Source organism: Macaca nemestrina, chromosome 16, assembly GCF_043159975.1.
Source record: "Macaca nemestrina isolate mMacNem1 chromosome 16, mMacNem.hap1, whole genome shotgun sequence".
In the NCBI taxonomy this organism is placed as follows: domain Eukaryota; kingdom Metazoa; phylum Chordata; class Mammalia; order Primates; family Cercopithecidae; genus Macaca; species Macaca nemestrina.
Window position 1 is genome coordinate 70607284 of NC_092140.1, and position 20050 is coordinate 70627333.

General features: G+C 33.7%; 1 long non-coding RNA gene across 6 annotated transcripts in view; it reads left to right on the forward strand.

The window, feature by feature from the left end:
* Nucleotides 1-19267, forward strand: part of LOC105485592 (uncharacterized) — a 75421-nt gene extending 56154 nt beyond the window's left edge. For 2 of the 6 annotated variants that reach the window (XR_011614760.1, XR_011614762.1), the window contains 3 exons: nt 1704-1853; nt 17141-17288; nt 19052-19267. This is a non-coding gene — a long non-coding RNA (uncharacterized lncRNA). Of the gene's footprint in view, nt 1-1703; nt 1854-2226; nt 3380-3403; nt 3990-17140; nt 17289-19051 lie in introns of those variants that run through there. The other 4 variants (XR_011614763.1, XR_011614761.1, XR_011614765.1 and 1 more) reach the window with 4 other exon arrangements.
* Nucleotides 19268-20050: the final 783 nt, after the last annotated feature.

Consider the following 20050-nt stretch of genomic DNA (forward strand, 5'->3'; position numbering starts at 1 on the left):
ATTTCTTATGAAAATAATCTGGTGGAAAATCAAGTTGCCATATGCACATATACGAAATAAATATTAGAAAATGAATGATCAAATATACAAGAGAGGGATGTTCAATCTTTATCATAAAAAGACAAGATAAAACTACACAAGCAAGGTGGTAATGCAGAAAGTTCTAACAGGCTTAGCTTCAAGTTTAAAATGAGTGGTGAAGATCGCATTTCAGTAATCATTCTAAGCAGAACCAGATCTCCATATGGGAGAGTAGAATGCAATTGAGTTGGACATTAGAATATAGAGCCAAAAATGTAGCCGATAGAAAAATGTCGTGCACGGCTATAATAGGTAATTACAAAAAATGTTCGAAGATACTGTATAAATTCATTCTCTCACAGACTATATATAATACTTCTCTGAGCTCCATATCTCACCAAATCTTGTTTTTTACAATCATTTTAACTATTGTGAATTTATGTAGTCTAATCACATTTCAGTTTTAATTTGCATTTTTCTGATTACAAATGATTATACCTTTTCAAACAGCATGTTAGGATTCTTAAATTAAAATCACAATTTATGTATAAATTAATTTTGAGAATACATCTTTAAAATATTGAGACTTCTGATCTATAAACATGAGTCTTCCATTTGTTTGTGCTTTATGTAATTTATTCCATTAATTTATAACTATTTTAGGAGAGCAATTGATTCAATAGATTTAATAGTTGGTATATGATATTTTGCATGCTATGATAATTATTTAATTGCATATCCTATTTATTGCTAATATGTAGAAAAACAATTGATTTGTTTACAATGAAAGACCATTTCTAGAGTCATCTCTCAGCAGTTTGGCATTTGAGAGAGATTAAATGCAAAATATCTTCATTTTAATTAGTGCATATTTATCTCAACCAGAGCACCCTCATAAAATCAGATGTACACAAAGAAGAATGGTAGTCATAGCATTCCTATTCCAGTCCATGAACACATTATTTCCATGTTGAGGGGTACACTGAACTTTTTCTCCTGGCGTGAATTAGTCATTCCCCCTTTTTGTTCACTGTGTAAGTTATTCAGTGTCATGGTTGGTTAAAAGAGTTACTGTAGTGCTACAGTAGCAATCTGGAAATGGTAAGAAGTGGGACAGGCATTACCAGTTTTTAAATATGAAAAGGAAGAACATCAAAGATGAATGTTCTGGAATGGGCAGATCTTAGTAAGTGTGGGTGGAATTCAGCTTTAAATACACATTCTATATCTACATGTGATCTATCAGCATATAAAAAATAACCATATAAGTTTTGGAAAGCCTTAAAATCACTTAGCTGAGTTGGAAAAACATCAGCAATTTCACAGTGGTCTCGGGATTCAGCCAAATTTAAATTTGCTGAAGAGTTGACTGCCTCTTTCTACTGAAAACCCACTGCATGTGAGTTCCTGTAACATTTGGGATATCACAGACACTTATGGTAAATATATTATTTTATTGGTTTCCAAAGATGCAGTTTTACTTTTAAACTCTTGCTCCATTCCCACTTCATACCTCCAGAAGAAGAATCTAGGGGTCAATATTTCACATGAAGAATTTTAAGGGGTTTTCAGGTTTCAAAACACGTAGGCTCAGCTATGTACTTGAGGACATGTCTCATGGGTGCACATAGATTTCCACCCACTTTCAGTGCACAATATTTGCTAATGTTGTTGTGGCTGAGTCCTAGAAACAAATGAAGAGAACAGAGCTGAGATACAGTGGTGGCGATAATCTCAAGTGATCTTCCTTCTGATCTTCCAAGACTCAATAAATTTGGAATGCAACGTTCGTACTAAGCAAGCACCAAAGACCAGGGCTGCAGTTTGAAAGGGTGAGATCCCTGAATTGTCACCAGGATATTGCAGTCAGCAGGCCCATAGTGTCACCTCTGTGCTCCCACAACACTGCTAAGTGCACAATAGAGAAGATGTAGATATTTATTACAGGAGAAATAGTGGTTCTCTACCAACCTGAGACAGAAGGACATAGTCTCAGTTCCTCTCCTGCTCCTAAACTCCACATTCTAGAATTGGGCTGCATTGAGAGGAGGATCCAATATAAAAGACCTAGAGACCCTACCTTGGAAGACTGACTAACCCAGTGAATTTTTATAAATAGCTACAAAGTTAATCTTTAACCACTTTAAAACACAGGACAAGTTAAAGATTTATTTTAAAATAAATCTCAAACATATCTATTTACAGTACAGAAAGAGGGGCATGTGTAAACATCTGAAAGGGGAAAAAAGTCAGTAAACGAGCTGGGAAAATGGTCTCGAGACACCAGGAGCTGAACTGAGCTGTGGTGGCCTAAGGATGACATTCAGCTCATTCTGGACTCAGAGGTAGGGATGTTTGTGTGGAGAGGGTGTAGAGAGGAGTCCATGTCGGTATCCTGGTATTAAGGGAGGTGGTGATGAAGAAAGAAGTCACTAGAAGAGACCCACTGTGACAAGATGGCTCATTTCACAAGATCTCTTGCTCTCCATTCCAGGTAGACATTTGGAGATGATCTTCCCAGCCAAGTTGGCTTTGTGGTAGGAGGAGTAGGGGTGGCCAGAGTCTAGAGATAGAAATCCCCTTAGAAAACACGGTTGAATAGGGAGTAGAGAGTTGAAAAAAATGAATCTGAATATTTTTCACTCCCTCCTTTGTCAAATGATACACAGCACTCAGTTGACATACTTGAGTAAATAGTAGCTAAGTGGACTCTCATGCAGGTGCAGCTGGCTGCACAATACCTTGGCACCTAAATGGTCAAGTGCAGGTCTCTATTTCCAACATCAGTGCATTAATACTGCCACATGAATCTAGAAAGACCAGTGGTATAGCCCTTGAAGCAGGAAGGTGCAAAGTCGAGTCCATAGACAAGATGGGAGAACTATGTGTACTTGTTGTTCAACTGATTATAGGGCATGAAAGTGTGCAACAGACTCTTTTCACAGCTGTGTGGTAATGGAAGGTCATGAAGGAGGTGAGGCTAGAAAATATGAACACTGGGTGCAGATGTTGGTGGCACCTGGATGGTTCTAGAAGCCACAGCAGGAAGTGGCTGTGGTACATTTGTGTGCTTGGATTTGGTTTATTTATTTATTTTTATGAAAGTTAATGTTTCTTTAGAGTGAGAAAAGAAAGCACAACAAATTATGAGTATAAAACAGCTGTAAAACACCACAAACATTTAAAAAATATTTCTCTTATGTAACAGCCTGACGCTTATGTTTAGGAATACATAGTCCTTGATCTTCTCTTCATGTGATAACCATTTTGTGATATTTTATAGGGAGTGATATAAGAAACACTCTTTCAGCTGGCACATTTATTTACTCCCCATGTCTTGCTGGTGCTAGGTGCGATAGTTTGTTTTCATATTTCACTTTAGCATCTTTGTTTCTGGATGCCATCTACATCTGCACAGGAGGTGGCAGAAGAATTCCTGAAAGCTGTTCTTGTGCAAGGAAGCTATCAAATACCTACTTATGTGACGCAGTAACTACGAACTACAAAAATATTTTGTTAAATTTAAGTCAAGGTTTTCCTTAGCATGATCCCCAAAATGCCAATGAGTACTCTAGAGCCATTTAACAAGATAAAGAGTTGGAATCAAAAGATGCAGTGGTTAAACATGTAAATAAAATATATTATTTTGCAAATTTTACAAAGGCATGTGACCATTTGAAAGAATATATTGCTCAACTTCTTCCCAGGGCTTTGGAAATAACCCACCAAAAAGTCTGGAAGCTTAAGCTTCACCTGATTTATGGTAAATTTGCCTCTAATCAGAATAATCATTCTAGAATACAAATCAGATCATGACAGTCAATGCTTTAAATATCTCATGAATTTCTTCGAATTGTCCTAACTTTTATTTTATATATTTTAAAATCTTAGACAATTGAAAAATATAAGGCAATGAAGCTAAGAATTATAAATACACACACACACACACACACACACACACAACTTCTTTTTGTCTGAATCATTTGAAAGTAAGTTTTAAGCATTATGGGATTTCTTCATTTCTAATTACTTTAAAATGTATCATTGAAGAACAAAATCATTCTCCAATTAATCATAATATAATAATCAAACCAGAAATTTGACACACTACTATCTTTTGTTTATTATTATTTTGCTTTTTGAGTTTTTTTGACACACTACTATTTATTATTAAAAATGAAATCAATCTTCCCAGTTGGTCAATTGTTAAAGTAATGTGCTTTACGGTTGTTTTTTATTGTGGTTAAAAACATAAAAATGAAATCTACCCTATTAATAAATTTTAAGTGTACAGTATAGCATTGTTTATATATGCATTGTTGTGCAGTACATCTCTATAACTTTTTCATCTTGCATGACTGAAACTCTATGCACATTGCACAGCAATTATCCATTTCTCCCTTCCCCTAGTCCCAGCAACCACTATTCTACTTTCTGCTTCTGTGAGTTTGACTCTTTTAGATTCCTTATAGAAGTAGAATCATTCAGTATTTGCCCTTCTGTGACTGACTTACATGGTCCTCAACTTGGACTTATAGCCCATGTAATCCAGGATGGCTGTGATGTTCCCTTCCAGTAACCTTGACCTGAGGTAATAAAGGAAGAAGTCTGTGTAGATCTTGATACATTTGAATTCCTTCTTTAATAAGCAAAAGAAGAGATTGCTGACTCCTGTTTTGGGTACGCTGAAGACATGGTAAAGGGCCTGCATGCTGGAGGAGCTCATCACCCAGTGAGGGCATGAAGCTCATCACTATCTCATTGTACAGGTTCCCAAGTCTCACAGGAGGTTCTGCACAAACATAACTTCCAGAGTATGATTTTGATAGACAGACCACTCATAGGTCAAGTCAGGGAAAGCAAATTTATTACAGATAGAAAGCAAGAATCAATAAAAGCCTAAAATCCATGGGAAGCTCTTCCCCCATGTCTGAGGAAAGTTGCCCAAGATTGATGACATCTTCTCTGATCATGCCCCATCTCACATCATGGCTGAGGGTATTGTGGGTTTTATACCCCAGGTACCACCTGGCTCACTGAGTGCAAACACCGAAGGATATTCTGTTCTAGGAGGGACAAAGACAGAGTCTGGATTGTTCCATACAGTTCGTGCTTATTTCAGGACACTGCATTCCCAGAATATTCTACAGTTATTCTGATAACTGCAAGCAAGAGGAGAAAACACTGTTGGTCAATGCTATCTAAAGACTTGTCCTACCATACACATAAAACTACATAAAACAGAGTCAATAAAAGGCATCTACTTGGTACAGGCTGTACGTTTTACTGACTGGTGTCTACTTTGACTTCATATAATTGCATTAATTTGGGAAATTAGTCTTATAATATTTTGTGCTCACTGAACTGGGCTTCTCCATGAATCCAGGGAGAAAGGCTATCTTAACTCGCCGTGGCTTCTAAGTTAGAGGCCTGAATGTTCTGAGAAGCACTGACATCTTGCCCTGACTTATGACAGCAAGAGAGAGGCACAGCTATCTCTGGAGCCAGGCTGTCTGGGTTCTCACTGTGCCCACTGACTCCAGGAGATCAAGACCAGTGCCCACAATTGACTTTTCGTGTTCAGCAATCTTGCTAAACTGACTTTTTAAATCTCATAATGTCTTATTAGATTGTTTTAAGTTATTAAGAAATAAATAATATTATCTCTATAAAAGTTTGTTTAGTGTTTTTCCCCTTAATACTTGTCCTTAATTTTACCTAATTTCACTAAGATTTCTGGGAAAATTGAATGGATATGATAATACCACGATTCTTGACTTGTTCCTAGAGAAAGAAGAACATTTTAGAAAATTTTAATATTAAATATAATGCTTTCATTAATGTCTATAATGTAGACATTTTGTAGATCTCATTTATCAGAATATGAAATTGCTTTACTATTGGTCTAAGCATTTAGTCACAAACGAATGTTCAATTTTAACAAAAGTTTGTTCTTGGTCTATTAAGACCACAATATAGCATATTTCTTTTATTTTTTCAACTTGGTGACTTTTACATTTATATCAATTTGTATTTTGTATAATTTTTATTTTTATACTATTCTTATCAGATTATGTCACCTATATTATCCAGGGTTCTCCAGAGAAACAGAAAAACAGGATGTGTGTGTGTGTGTGTATGTGTGTGTGCGTGCATGCACATGTGTGTATGTGTAAAATATAGGCTGGCATGTCTCAATTCATAGGGTAAGTCATCAAGCCTGAATCTGAAATCTTGAGAAAAAGGAGAGTTGATGGTGTGTTTTTACTGCAAAGGCTAACAGAATCAAGTTTCAAAAAAAAAACAAAAAAAACAAAAACAAAAAAAGTGATGTTTCAGTTTGTGTCTGAAGACCAGAAAATCTAATTTCACAGTTTGAAGACCATCAGGCAGGAAGACTTTTCTCTTACTTGGGGGAGGTTGACCTTTTTATTCTATTCAACTTCTAACTGGTTGGATGAGTCCCACTTTAATCAATACATGGCAATCTCCTCTCCAGTCTACCTATTTAAATATTAATTTCTTTCAAAGACACCATAATCAATAGATTGCAATCTCCTCTTCAGTCTACCTATTTAAATATTAATCTCATTCAAAGATGTCCTTACAGAAACACATAGAATAATATTTGACCAAATAGCTGGGCACCTCATAGTCCAGTAAAGTTGATACATAAAATTACCCATCATAGTACAATTGTTATAATGAACTCAAAAAATAAGTTAACCAGTATTTATATTTTTCCATTTTCTTTAGCACAGGTTAAGATTGGCATATATATCCACTTTTAATTTTTGTAAAATTCAACAATGAAGCCATAGGGGACTGATGTTTTCCCTACAGAAATCTTTTTGAGAGTGAATTGATTTCTGTGTCAATTTTATCTAGTTAGTGTATTTTAATAGGAATTTGCTCATTTTATTAAAAAAATTCAAGGTAACGTGAAAAATGTGCATATAATCATCTTATGCACTTTGACTGCCATTAGGATTTCTAGTAATGCCAGTTTTTTCTCTTATATAATGTTTGTTATTTGTGTCTGCACTACTTTTTCCTTGATGAGCTTGCCAGCTCTCTATTATTTAATAAGAAATCTAACCACTGAAATTTGGTTTCAAGATTTTTTCTATTTCTTATTTGTTCTTACATTTTATAAATTTTTACAAATACTTTTATGTTATTTATAAGTTTTAATTTTCTTTGATTTTGAGAATTTCTTAATTATTTTCTCCTTGATTTTTAACCTTTTTTTCATATATTCAGCTAAGCCCACAAATTGCCATCAGAGCATGACTTCCACTGAATCTCACAAATCTGAGATATTTTTTTCTTTCAGTACAAAATATTTTCCAATATTCACTGAAGTTTTCTCCTCATTATTATGATATTTGTAAGTGTTTTAATTATTTTTGAAAGACATGGGGATCTTCTTCATATCTTTTTAAATTGATTTTTAGATTGATTTCATTGTGGTCAAATAGTATTCTTTGCATGACTTCAATTATTTGAATTTTTTGAAACCTGCTTTAAGGTCCATCTTACAGTCAATTTGTGTAAATGTTCCATGTGCGCATGATGACAATATGCATTCTGCAGTTGTTGGATGCAGTTTCCTATAAGTCCCAGTTATCATGATTTTGTTTATATGGCTTTTAATATAAACTGTATCCTCAAAGTTTTTGGATCCTATTTGTTCTATCAGTTTCTGAGAAAAGTTTGTTAAAATCTCTAATTATTCTTGTGGAACAGTCCGAATATATATAGCATATATGTATGTATATATATGAGATGTACTATACACATACACGCACATGCCAAAGTATAGATACAGTACTTTCTTCTTAAAGTCTAGTTTGTCAGAAATTAATATAGCACGATCTACTTTCTGCTGGGCATTGTTTGCTTAGTATAACTTTACCTTTCCTAAGTCACAGAAACTAAAACATTTAAATTTTCTTTATATATTAAAACTCCATAATATATTGTTAATATATCATATTGTTAATATAATATATTATGTAGTTAGTGTTTCAATGCTCATTTATATTCGCTTACAGAATTTAACTGTTTTTACTCTTCAGTCTGTAGCTCCTAATTTCCATTAGTGATAGTTTTTTCTCTGTCTCAAGAAAGGCATTCAATGCTTCCTTAGCTTAGATATACTCTGCTAGTATTGTCTTCTTTTTGAAATTTCATGTTTAGTCAGTGGATGTAGAATCTAGATTGGCACTTGTTTTAGCCTTTTGAAAATATACCATAATCATTTGGCTCCTATTGTTTTCATTAAGAAGTGACATGTTAGACTTATTTTTATTTACCTGGGGTTAGTGTATCATCTTCTTGCTGCTTTTGAGACTTTCCTGTTTCACGATGAATGACAAAAGTCTTGCTGTGATATTCTGAGTTATTTTCTCATAGGCTTCCTGCTGAAAGTTTATAGCGCTTCTAAAATAATATAAAAATTTTTATGTTTTAGAAAATTATCTGTTTTTTTCCTTAAAAGATTGTTTGTGCCTTATTTTTTTTCCTCTTCTCTTTCTGAAGCTCCATTTTTGAAAATTTAAAATTAATTTTACTAATTATATTCTAGTTGTGTTTCATTATTACTATGGTTTTGTTAACTCCTATTCTTAGTTTCACTTATTTTGTCATTATATTTTTTTATATTGAAATTTAATTTAATTTTTCTGTAAGGCTCTTTCTAATCTTTAGTTGCTTCTAAATATATGCTGAAAGTTTCAAGTAATAAGCACAAATATTTTAGAATTTATTTATTTATTTATTTTTTTTTTTTTTTTTTTTTTTTTTTTTGAGACGGAGTCTCGCTCTGTCGCCCAGGCTGGAGTGCAGTGGCGCGATCTCCGCTCACTGCAAGCTCCGCCTCCCGGGTTCACGCCATTCTCCTGCCTCAGCCTCCCGAGTAGCTGGGACTACAGGCGCCCACAACCGCGCCCGGCTAATTTTTTGTATTTTTAGTAGAGACGGGGTTTCACCGTGGTCTCGATTTCCTGACCTTGTGATCCGCCTTAAAATCCCAAGATCAAGGGTCCCACTGATCTGTTTTTTATTTTTACTATACAATGTTATGTTAGACATTGAATATGTGCTGATAATTGTTTGTGAAAAATTTTAAAGATAATTTATGACTTAGAGTGTACTTATGATATTACTGTGATATGTGTGATATGTATGTATATTTCTGGAAAGTAGGCAGTGGAAGTAATGGTCCTGGCTATATTCTAAAGAGCATTTGTGATAATTTTATGCTTGATATCAGTTCTTATAAAAGCTAGTGCTTTTTGATTTACGTTTACACCTGTAGTAGAACCCTTTGGGATTTCTAATCCAAAATATTAGGGTTTATCAAATCCTTTTCTTTTGGACATTACAATCCAATTTTTATCACTTTAAGCTCCACACGTCTGCCAACACTTTCACTTATCCTTATTCCTGTCCACAGTCTCTTTCTGAAAATAAACATATCTAAGTGAAAAGTGATATAAAGCTATTGTATGTTTTCTTACTTTCTTAAACCTTGAGTCTTAATTTTCAAGGTTTATTTTCCTCCAAAATTTCAAAAGGTCTTTCATTAATATTATAACTAGTCTTAATGTTTATTCTTACTCTACCTATACGTCCTTGGGAAGCATGTATTCACCCTGAATCTGGCAATAAATGCAAAGAGAAGGCATAGTGAGGGCAAATGGTGAAGTCAGAATGTTCTCTAACCAGTTTGTGGTCACTCTTTCCCTGGAATCCATTTAGTACCACTGGCATATTATGTGTATGTTAGTCCATATTGGCCACACATTAGTCTATTCCCCAGAGACCATATCATTCCCATATTCCTCACACAGTCCAGATACATCATTATAAGCCTCTTAGAGGACTGGGGATAATTGGATAGTTTTATCCAGTAACTGGATAATTTTAACAGCATTATCTAATAACACAGAAATTCCTGACCCCAAAAACTCAGGTAATACAAGGTCAGACAGTGACACTGGTATTCAGGGTTATGTTTTGAATGTGTTGAGTTGAGGTGCTTCTTGGATGTCATAGTGAAGAAATTTAGTAGGTCATTGAACAGCTGGTTTGAAAACACAATAAAGCCCAAATATTGCAACAGGTACTTCAAAATTATCAGCTAAAAAGTCATAGTATAAAACATACTAGTGGATATGAAAACACATTTAGAGGTAACTAGAGAAAGATGTTGAAGATAGAATATTGAGCTACACTAATATTTAAGAGATTCTGTGAGGAAAAAAAAAAAAAAAAACTGAGCCAATAAGTGAGTGAATATGAATGGCCCTGATGGGAAGTGGGCAAAATGAAGTGAAAGATCTCTTCGAAAAGGGAGGCTGATAATGGTTCAAGGAGAAGTGAGGGATCTGTTTTATAAAATTCTCTAGAGATGTGTGCTAATGTTTATGCACACCTGGACACCTTATTTTTTATTGGAAGGATTAGATAAAGTGAGATTGGTTAAATCATTTTACTAAAGGCCTCAATGCAGATGAGTTATGTTGAGGACTAAACAAAATGAAAATGATCAAATAATTCTATATATTGATAGAAATTTCAGTTTTACCCAGGATAAAATGAATATATTTGATTGCAGTGTCTTTTGAAAGCAAACAAAGTATAGGAATCCTTTATGTATATGTTATTTTTTCCTAGTGTAACCTGTGGAGAAAAGTTGTAACTAATTCAAATCATACAAGTAATTTACCAAAATGAAAAACTCATGTGTTCAGAGTGATAGTTCTCAGTAGCAAATTTCCTACCTGTTAGCAGATTGTAGAGTTCATTGATGATTTTAATATTCTCTAAAGTTAAAAGTGAACATATAAAGTAAAGACAAAATCTTGTCAATGAGCAAAAGCTCTCTAGTTGGAATACTCCTTAGACAGGAAATACATTATCAGAGTGAAAGATGATGAGTTAGAAAACCTGATAAACTATGATGTATACTATGACTCACAATATTTTTAACATTTAAAATTCTCTTGGATATCCTGCCAGCATGGAAAGGGAAAAAAAAAAAATAAAGTACTGAAGATAATATATACAATTAAAATTTTGTATGCATATGTAATTTAAAAGATTGACAGCTAAATCAGTATGACTAAATATATTCATTTCTACATACATGTAAGTGAACCCTAAATATATGATGTAAAGTTATCTTTTAAAGGGTAACTTTCAGAAAAACCTTTAAAACTACTGGGCATTTTAACATATCCAGTGAGAGGTAAATGAAGTTTTCTGACTAAGTTTAGAAAAATGAATGTGAAGAAACAGATGACTTGAATAATAATTTAAAAATCAATATTTAGAAGGTAAAGGGTGTTTTAAATTATTATTTGAAAAACTCATAAAATTATATGAGAAACTACAAGATTTTAATTTATTATCAACATTATTGGCAATCTTAAACAAATTGTGGATAGCCAACCACTGTCTTGATATTTATGTCATAGGTTAATGTGATCCCTTTCACCTAAAACAAAAGGTGACTCAACTTGACCCCAGTGTCATTTGTGGTCAATTTTAGTGTAGGATAAGTAGCTTAAAATGATAATAGCAACATATTTTCCCAAAAAGAGCAACACTTTTTAGACCTGAAAGTATTTATAGTGTGTGATCATTGTGACAATTCAATATCTAAATGAAAAATTTTTACATGCTGATACAAGATATAAAAACTAGGAATATAGAGCAATCAATTACAAATTGCTCATCATTGATTTGTTTTTCTTCATTGGGTCTTTCTTGCTTATAAAGATGATTTACATTTTTCAACTGCATTTTAGATTCTTAACTATATATATTTTTCCTCTGGCTCAAGGTGACAGAGTGAAACACAAGTTTATCAAACCCAAGTATAAATACAGTGAGATGAATATGATCACAATTATGAATACAGGGAGACTCACTACAAAACATAGCCCAGGAAGCCTGCAGATATGTAGAGAGGTTTGGAGCTTAGAAATCTTAGGTGAGATTTGAATGACAGTGGTATTGAGTAGAGCAGAAAACAAGGATTATATTAAAATATATCTATGAAATAGTAGGTCATCCTTGCCAATCCTTCTTCATTTGCTTCCCTTGCACCTCAAACATGCAAACAACAGCAATCAAAGCTTCTGCATCTGTATTCTACCAATAGCTCCCCTCCACTGTAGGGGAGTTTTATTGATAGAGTATTTCCCACTCTGTTAATCTGAATTGGATCCTCCAACATGGCCATCAAACACCTACCAAACTCATAAGTATTTTTTTCAGGATTAAGATTTAAATTTGAAAAATAAAGAAGGATTGTCTGTGTGGTGAACAGTTTTCAGTCATTTTTACTCTCCAGAATTAGAAACGTTTTTATGGAAATTATATTCTCTCTTGCTCTCTCTCTATGTGTGTGACAGTTGTTTAGGGGGCCACTGGTTCAATTTTCTGACAAAAGAGTGTTTGAAACTACAGTACCATTGTAAAATTGGAACATCTCATTTCGGGGAACACATATTTTTGGAATCAGCATAGATCTTACATCTTCAGATCTCAACACTTTTTTTTTTTTTTTTTAGTTTCTCAATGTGTGTTTAATGAACTATTTGTTTAATCACACAGAGTGGGCTGTGGTTATTTACAACTAAGATCACTGACATAAAAATGATAAACTGAATTAATGTAGGCAAGAAAATGTTAAGCATGCTATAGGAAGCTGCTATTTATTATCTAGTCTGTTTGTGGCTAAAGGCAGAGCATATTTATGTTGAATTAAAACAGAATTCCAGCAGCTTGTGGCGTTCGGTGGCAAAATAGCTAATTAAACTATTACCTGTGGTTACCTAGAATAAAATGTGTATTAATGACAAGAATTTCAGAGATTAAGTCACATCTTAAAAGAACAAAATGAAGCATATAAGTAATTCAAAGCTCTAGGGTGAGCTAGTTGCTTTTAATTTTTTCTGTATAACTTGAAGAAAATGCATGACAAGCTCAAGGTCCTAAATTCTCAGCTCAAAACTAAGACAGACAACCAAGGAGTTTAAGCATCTCTCATTTATTTTTGCCTGTAGGCTGAGAAGATGAAAATCAAACTAAAAGCTTTATCCTAAGGGTTTACAGTTTATGTAGGTAGAATTAACAATCTGAAAATGCATCAAATGTGACAGAGCTTTGATAAGGAAATAATAAAACAGCAAGTGTAGGTATAAAGACATACTGAAAGATTAGGATGTTTTAAAATATACCAAATACCAAGACTCCAAGTCAACCCCTATTTTCAGCTAAGGTATGTCTGATGTGACTATTTCTGCCTTACTAAAGAATCCTAAAACTATTTGATCAAAGCAGTTTCTTGCAGAGAATTCAATTCTTCCCATATTCTCTACTCAAGAACTCTCTTATTGTCTTCAGGCCTGTAACTAAAATCAGATACTAGCAAATGCATGAAATTACATACTCAAACATGGCAGAAGAAAAAAGCTTATAATCAAAAAAGAAGATAGAATTTTGCCAATATACCTATAATTTATTTAAAAAATAGAAAATACCAGAGACATTTGGTGAATATATTTTAAGCATGCCAGATGAAGAAAAAAATGACCATAATTTTTGGTGAAGCTTAACCTACAGTATTGGATTCCCTAACTAGGGAAAGTGAGATTGTTGTTCTAACTCACACATCTACAATCATTTGCTTGGATAGTTGCTCAAATCTTGATTTAAAGATGATCTACTCTAACGTGAGGGAAAGAATCTAGCAAATTCATTGCATATGTGGAGAAGGAAAGCAAAGGACTTAAGAATACATTTGTCATGTGTAATATCTAAAGTATTTCCCAAACTAAGAAAGCCCAGAAAACGTTCCCTTCACCAAAACATTGGGGACACCTCTACCAAAGAAAGTACATGCATCTGTGAAATGGGCAGGAGCAGCAACTGCAAGAATCAACTTGTTGATTGAGGTTAATGTACCATTTGAAATTATTATCAGTGGAAAGATAGACATTACAGGAATAGGACAGAGAGGTAATCAGAATGATTTGATACACAGGAATCTTTGAAGGCGGCTAATTCATCATAGGGTTCCTATGGCAAACATTAAAATTTTTCCAAATAGATTCTTCCTTTATTAATAACCAAAAATTATGCTAGGTGTGGCAAACACAACATTGACATGTTTTTGAATTGTTTCTATACTTTATTTCAATCTCTAAACCTGAATTATTTTATAGAATTAGAACACCCAAAATTGAGATGATGGTAGGTAGTATTGAGAAATGACATTCTACATATGTACTATAAATTATTATGTTATTACTACCTAATTTCACCTGCAAACATTCACCAAGATCTTTATACATTGCTGAAAGGGAAATAGCCAACACATGGGGTGAACTATTTGGATTTGGCACTGACTCTATGGTAATGTTAATTTGTGTGGCTCAGAATGACATTGTTGCCCACTGACGAGAAAAGGGTTATAGATGTCAGGCAATCAGTGGAGTTTTGACCTGACACATAATTGGCATGAAAGGTTGTTAAACCTCCAGTTCCTCTATTTATAGTTGAAATAGCTGTTCAATATTACCAGAATTGGCATTTTGGCTTCCTAACCCACCAATAATGGCATTTCTGTCAGGAAGAATACAGTGAACCCTATGGAACGACAGTGCTTTTTCCAAAATAGAAAACCGAAAGCAACAACGTATTCCTGGGGGATACTCATTATTACTGTTGAGTTTTAGAAGATCAAAGAAAGGTGATGATTTATATTTCTTCTTCATGTAACTCCTCTGTTTTGCTAAGCAGTACACAGATAAGAAAGGTTTTTAGAAACATAATGGATTATTACAAGTTTAATCAATTCAATTCAATTTCACCTGTTAATTCTGACATCTACTTTTCCTGAGAAAATTACCACAGAACTTGATCGATATGTACCTATTGATCTAGCATGTCATTTTGTACCTATCCTAATAAGCAAAGTTTTTTGGGAACTGGGTACTTTCACCTGCTGAGACAGAAGTAAACACTCATAGAAATACACATTCCCATTGACTCAAGAATAAAATCAACTCCCTAATTTGAGACACAATTTATTTCACAGAGACTTTGATTATCTTACTATCCCTTAGAATATCACAACATTAGTTACATTGTGACATAATTTTATTACTTGAGTAATGAGAAGTAGTAGACATTCTAAATGACACCAAAGTACTCCAAGTTATAAGTCAAATAAAATGAAGAAAAGATATGTCACCTAATTCAATGGTGATCTTCCAGTCCAATTATCTTCGGATATATTGTAATGAATTTTTCAAAGGCAAGTATCAGTTGCTTCACTCATCATCTTTTGTTATTGTAAAAGTACATCACAACCTGTTGCATATTTTAGGAATTTGGAGACAACATAGATAACATGTAAATGTGCTATGCTGACCCGTATATTAGAAAACCTGGAACACTTCTACCTTTATGTGGGATCTAGAGCAGTGGAAGGCTGTCAATCTGCTTCTGCTCCTTCTGAATGTGACATACTTAACTTTTCTACTTAACCATTTGGAGACATCAGATACACTGTACAGGCTACATAATTCCATTCATTGAGCAACTCCAGGAACATCATTCAAAGTTGATTATAATGTGAAAAGTTCCTCTGAAGTTAGGGAGTGCTAAACCTTCACAATTATACAAAATGGTCCTGGCAGTATTATTCTTGATAGTTCTGGCAAGTATACGGTCGCATAAGATTTTCATTAAGTATGTAAGAAACTCTTAAAGAAAATCCAAAGTAGATTCCACTAGAGTTTTGAAACACATCTATGGACTCTTTGGAATAAAATAGTGAACTTCAAAGAAAAAAAAAGTTCTTAGCCCTTCTGGGCAGTGATAGATTCCAAATGCCTTACTCTGGGACTTCAGGTGTTTATACCACTTGACGGTCCCAGTTGACTTGGTATTATCTTCTCCTTAAATACAAGATTACCTAGCAATATATTCAGTATTGAATGTTACAATTGAAATTATGTTCAAATAGCTATTTAAGGGACAAGTAGATTGCATGAACCTGATATACCTATCTTACCACTCTTCTCTCAACTTGCCCTTATGCCTTCATGGACATTAAATATATATAGTTGGATCAAGAAAACAATATTGAGCTAGCTTATTTTAAAGACAGATTTACAAAATTTTCTAGCACCAGCAAGGAATAAAATGATTGATATTAAAGCTCGAGTGAGAAGATAGTGGGGAAGGGAAACCTTTCTGAGTTGAAAACGTTAATGATATATTTCACTGCCACCTTTATCAGAAAGAAGAGATAGCTAGAGGTAAGAATCTCTACCAATAGGAGATAATCATTTGATTAAATTTTAAGTGGGTTGGCAGGAGAAATACTGGAGTTTTAACGATGAGCTTCGGCTACAGGTTAAGTAAATGGTCTACTTACATGTTCCAGGAGTATGAGAACTGTGTCCTGTGTAAATGCTCAAGCCAGGCATCAGCTATGGGGAAGGTGTTAATTATCATTTTTATTGCCATATTCACTGCATAAAGGGCTCATGAACTAAGAGATATTGTAGGAAAGGGGCCAAAGTTATACATGGGCCCAACAACAGTGACTTCTTAACATGGCTGGACAAGTTAACACCATTTTTGTAGTAGAGGTGCAATTTGTCAGTGACATGAACCAATCCTAAATGGCACCATATTCTCAGGGAATTAGCTAGTATAGAGGAAATATATTTTGTTTATTATATATTTATCATATAAAAAGTCATTATTGGTTTGAAATTAATGTTATCATATAGTTAGTTTTACCTTAAGCAAATTAATGATTGTATTGTTTAATATCTAATCTAACCCCTAATATTGATTATGAACAAGAAAAAGATTTTGAAAGTATAAGCTTGTATACTACTTTTCATAAGATTCATTGATCTTAATATGTACTCCACCTTTCAGAAGCAGCTGACTTTGGAATATATTGGAATTGACATAAAATATTTAATATTCCAACTGGATGACAATAACTTTAATCTTTATGTCTTATCCTCAAGAATAGCAACTGACTAATACAGGATGTCATTTTTATTCTTTTCAGCCAGGATACATGAGTTCAGGAGGAAAGAAATGCAAATGGAAGTGGTACATCTAACTATTACATTCATGACTTACTTGCAAATGTATGGTTCACGCCTTGTGAGCTCTATTCACAGGTCTTATAGCAAAAGAAAGATTGCATACATGAGGTAACACAATAATAATTCCTTTGCAGTATAACATTTTAAACAACACATGCCTTTAGATGAGTAGCTTGAAATGGAATATTTCCTAAAAATTAATCGGTATATCTACAGGGGAAAAATATAACTCCTGCTAAACAATAGGAAAAGAAAGGATTATGGATGAGTCTGCAGAGCCATCTACTTCTGCTATGTCCCATAGTTACATTTAAGGGAATACCACACCCATCTCATGTAGACAGAACCACCACTGGCTCAGAAAATTCAGAGATGAAGACCTAAAAAAGCCTCCAGATAAAGAAGTCTGTGGTGCTGGTGTAAAGCAAAGGACCTATGGAGCAGTTGAATATACTGTCTAAGTCCTCATGGTCAGCTACAGAGTTGAGGTTATAGTGACCACTTATTTCCCCCTTTGTCAACATTTAAAATTACTTGTTTGGTGGCTTTAATGACTGTTAAAATATTTTTGATTTCCAAATTCATTTCCTAATTGAAATATTACTATTTAGATAAATAATAATAATAATAATAATAATAATAATATGCTTAACTACACAAGCCCACAGTAAGTGGAAACTACATGCTTCCAGGTGCTCAAGCCAAAAATCTTGGTAAAATCACTTATCCTTGTGTCCTATGGCCAATCAAAGAAAAAAAAAAAAACAAAAACTGTGAGATTCACCTTTGAAGTATACCCAGAATCATACCACTTCTTAATACCTCTTTTATTACCACCCAAGTCCACTTCACCATCAACACTCACTGAAACAATCACAAGCCTCTAAACTGGTCTCTTAGATTGGCAGTGTGTCAGAGTTTCTTTTCAAAATAGCAGCCTATATGTTCTTTTCAAATGGTAAGCCAGGTATTTTACTCCGTTTAAAGCTCTCCAGAGGCTTACTATTTCGCAAAGAATTCAATAACAGGTCATCTGACTTTCAATGTAAACATCTTCATCTAAAAATTCTCCACAATTTACCTTTCTTTTACCAATCTGATCTTGTCTCCCACAATCCTCTTTCTTTCTCATTCAGCTATGGGAATATTGATCGCTTTGTAGAATTCATCTGTCTCCAAATTTGTATTGTTTTCCTTGTGGTTAGAAGGAAAAATATTAACGTCTACTCCGGTTTTTTAAGTTATTGAAGGCTAGAGGGAAAAAATTAGTGTCACAAGATGATATTTTTTTCTCCATATGAACTCAACATATTTTGTTAAATAGATGTCCGTACTCTGAGTTTTAATGGAGCCTCCCATATGAGCAGAGTAAAAGGATATTGGAGAGATATTAGTCAAAATGTTATATAGAGAATATTATATTGGAAACAAATATGACTGAGTTGTGTAGAAATTAGATTAAAAGTAAGAATTTGGAGAGTTTTTCAGGAAACTTAGAAGTTTTCAGATTGACTAAGTAAAAATAGTTTATTTTTACAATCTGAAATGAATATTAAAGTCTTTTTCCTCAACATGAGGCAAAATAGTATATGAGGATTGTGATAGATTACATTAATGACGTCAATATTTTACTCATTGATGTATTCACAGTCTTTGATGTATTTGACTTTGCAATTTGTTCCATTTAAAATGCTTAACATAGTTTTCCAAGCATCAGAAAATATGTTAAACCTTTTTCCAGCACTTGGAAAACTACGCTAAGCATTTTAGGTGATAACTGGCTTTAGCCAATGGAATGTTAATGGGCATAAATTGGACAATGATACAAAAGTCCATGAAGTTTCTTTTGGAATTTCTATCTTGTACTACAGGGAATATCATGAGAAGAATAGTTCTTGGCTAGCTTACTGGTCCCTGAAGAAGGAAAAAAGACACGTGGAGCATAGCTGAGATCAGCCAAACCTCCTGTAAGAAAATGCCCAGGATTGCTTGTGTGTCCAAGAAAAATGTATTAAATTATTTTTCCTTACAAAGACAATTCATGATCTTTACAAACGTATTCTGTGATTAAAGATAAGGTGTTAAATGCACAAAAATTTTGTCTCCTATTTTTCATTTTTTAAAAATAGAAAATGAAACAAAACTGACATTTTAAAGGCCATAATACAGATTTCAGAAACAAATTTTAAATGAAAACACAAGTAAATATTTTACTGAATAAAAGTCTTAACGTGAAATGAAGCTTTGTGATAACCAAGGATGATAGCATAGGAAACTCTGGTGTTCGTTTGTTGGGATTATGAATGGAAAGGAAGAGAAAGGGACCTACTAGGTAGGCATATGAAGAGTTACCCTCAGAAAGATAAAAGAGACCTATTCAGTGTCTCCTAATTTCTTCCTTTATTTATCTGTTCAGAATCCAGTCTGCTTCGAGATTCAAAGTCTTGCTGTTAATGATTAATTTTCCTCCTCCATGAATTCTGTGTCTATCCTTGCTAATCAAGATCTAGTTCAAGTTAGTAGAGATCAACTAAAAGAGCTGGTAGGACATGTCAAGGGAAGAGCTGATGGTATCAGTGATTAGGGGAGCCTAGTAGACTTTTGAATTGATGACTACTCTTGCTGAATATGAATATATTTTGTCATAGAAATAAATTAATTCTGTTTTTTTATATTTTAAAACACTCGTCACTATTGCTCAACTTCATTATTGAAGTTGTTGACTTTGGCAGGCAAAACAATAAAAGTTTCAACTTGTGTCACACATTGTTGCAATTTCTACACAATTTACTTGCTTTAGAACTCGGATTATTCTTATTTAGGAATGATTTGTGTATACAAAAAAATGAATTAGAAAACATGAATGAGCT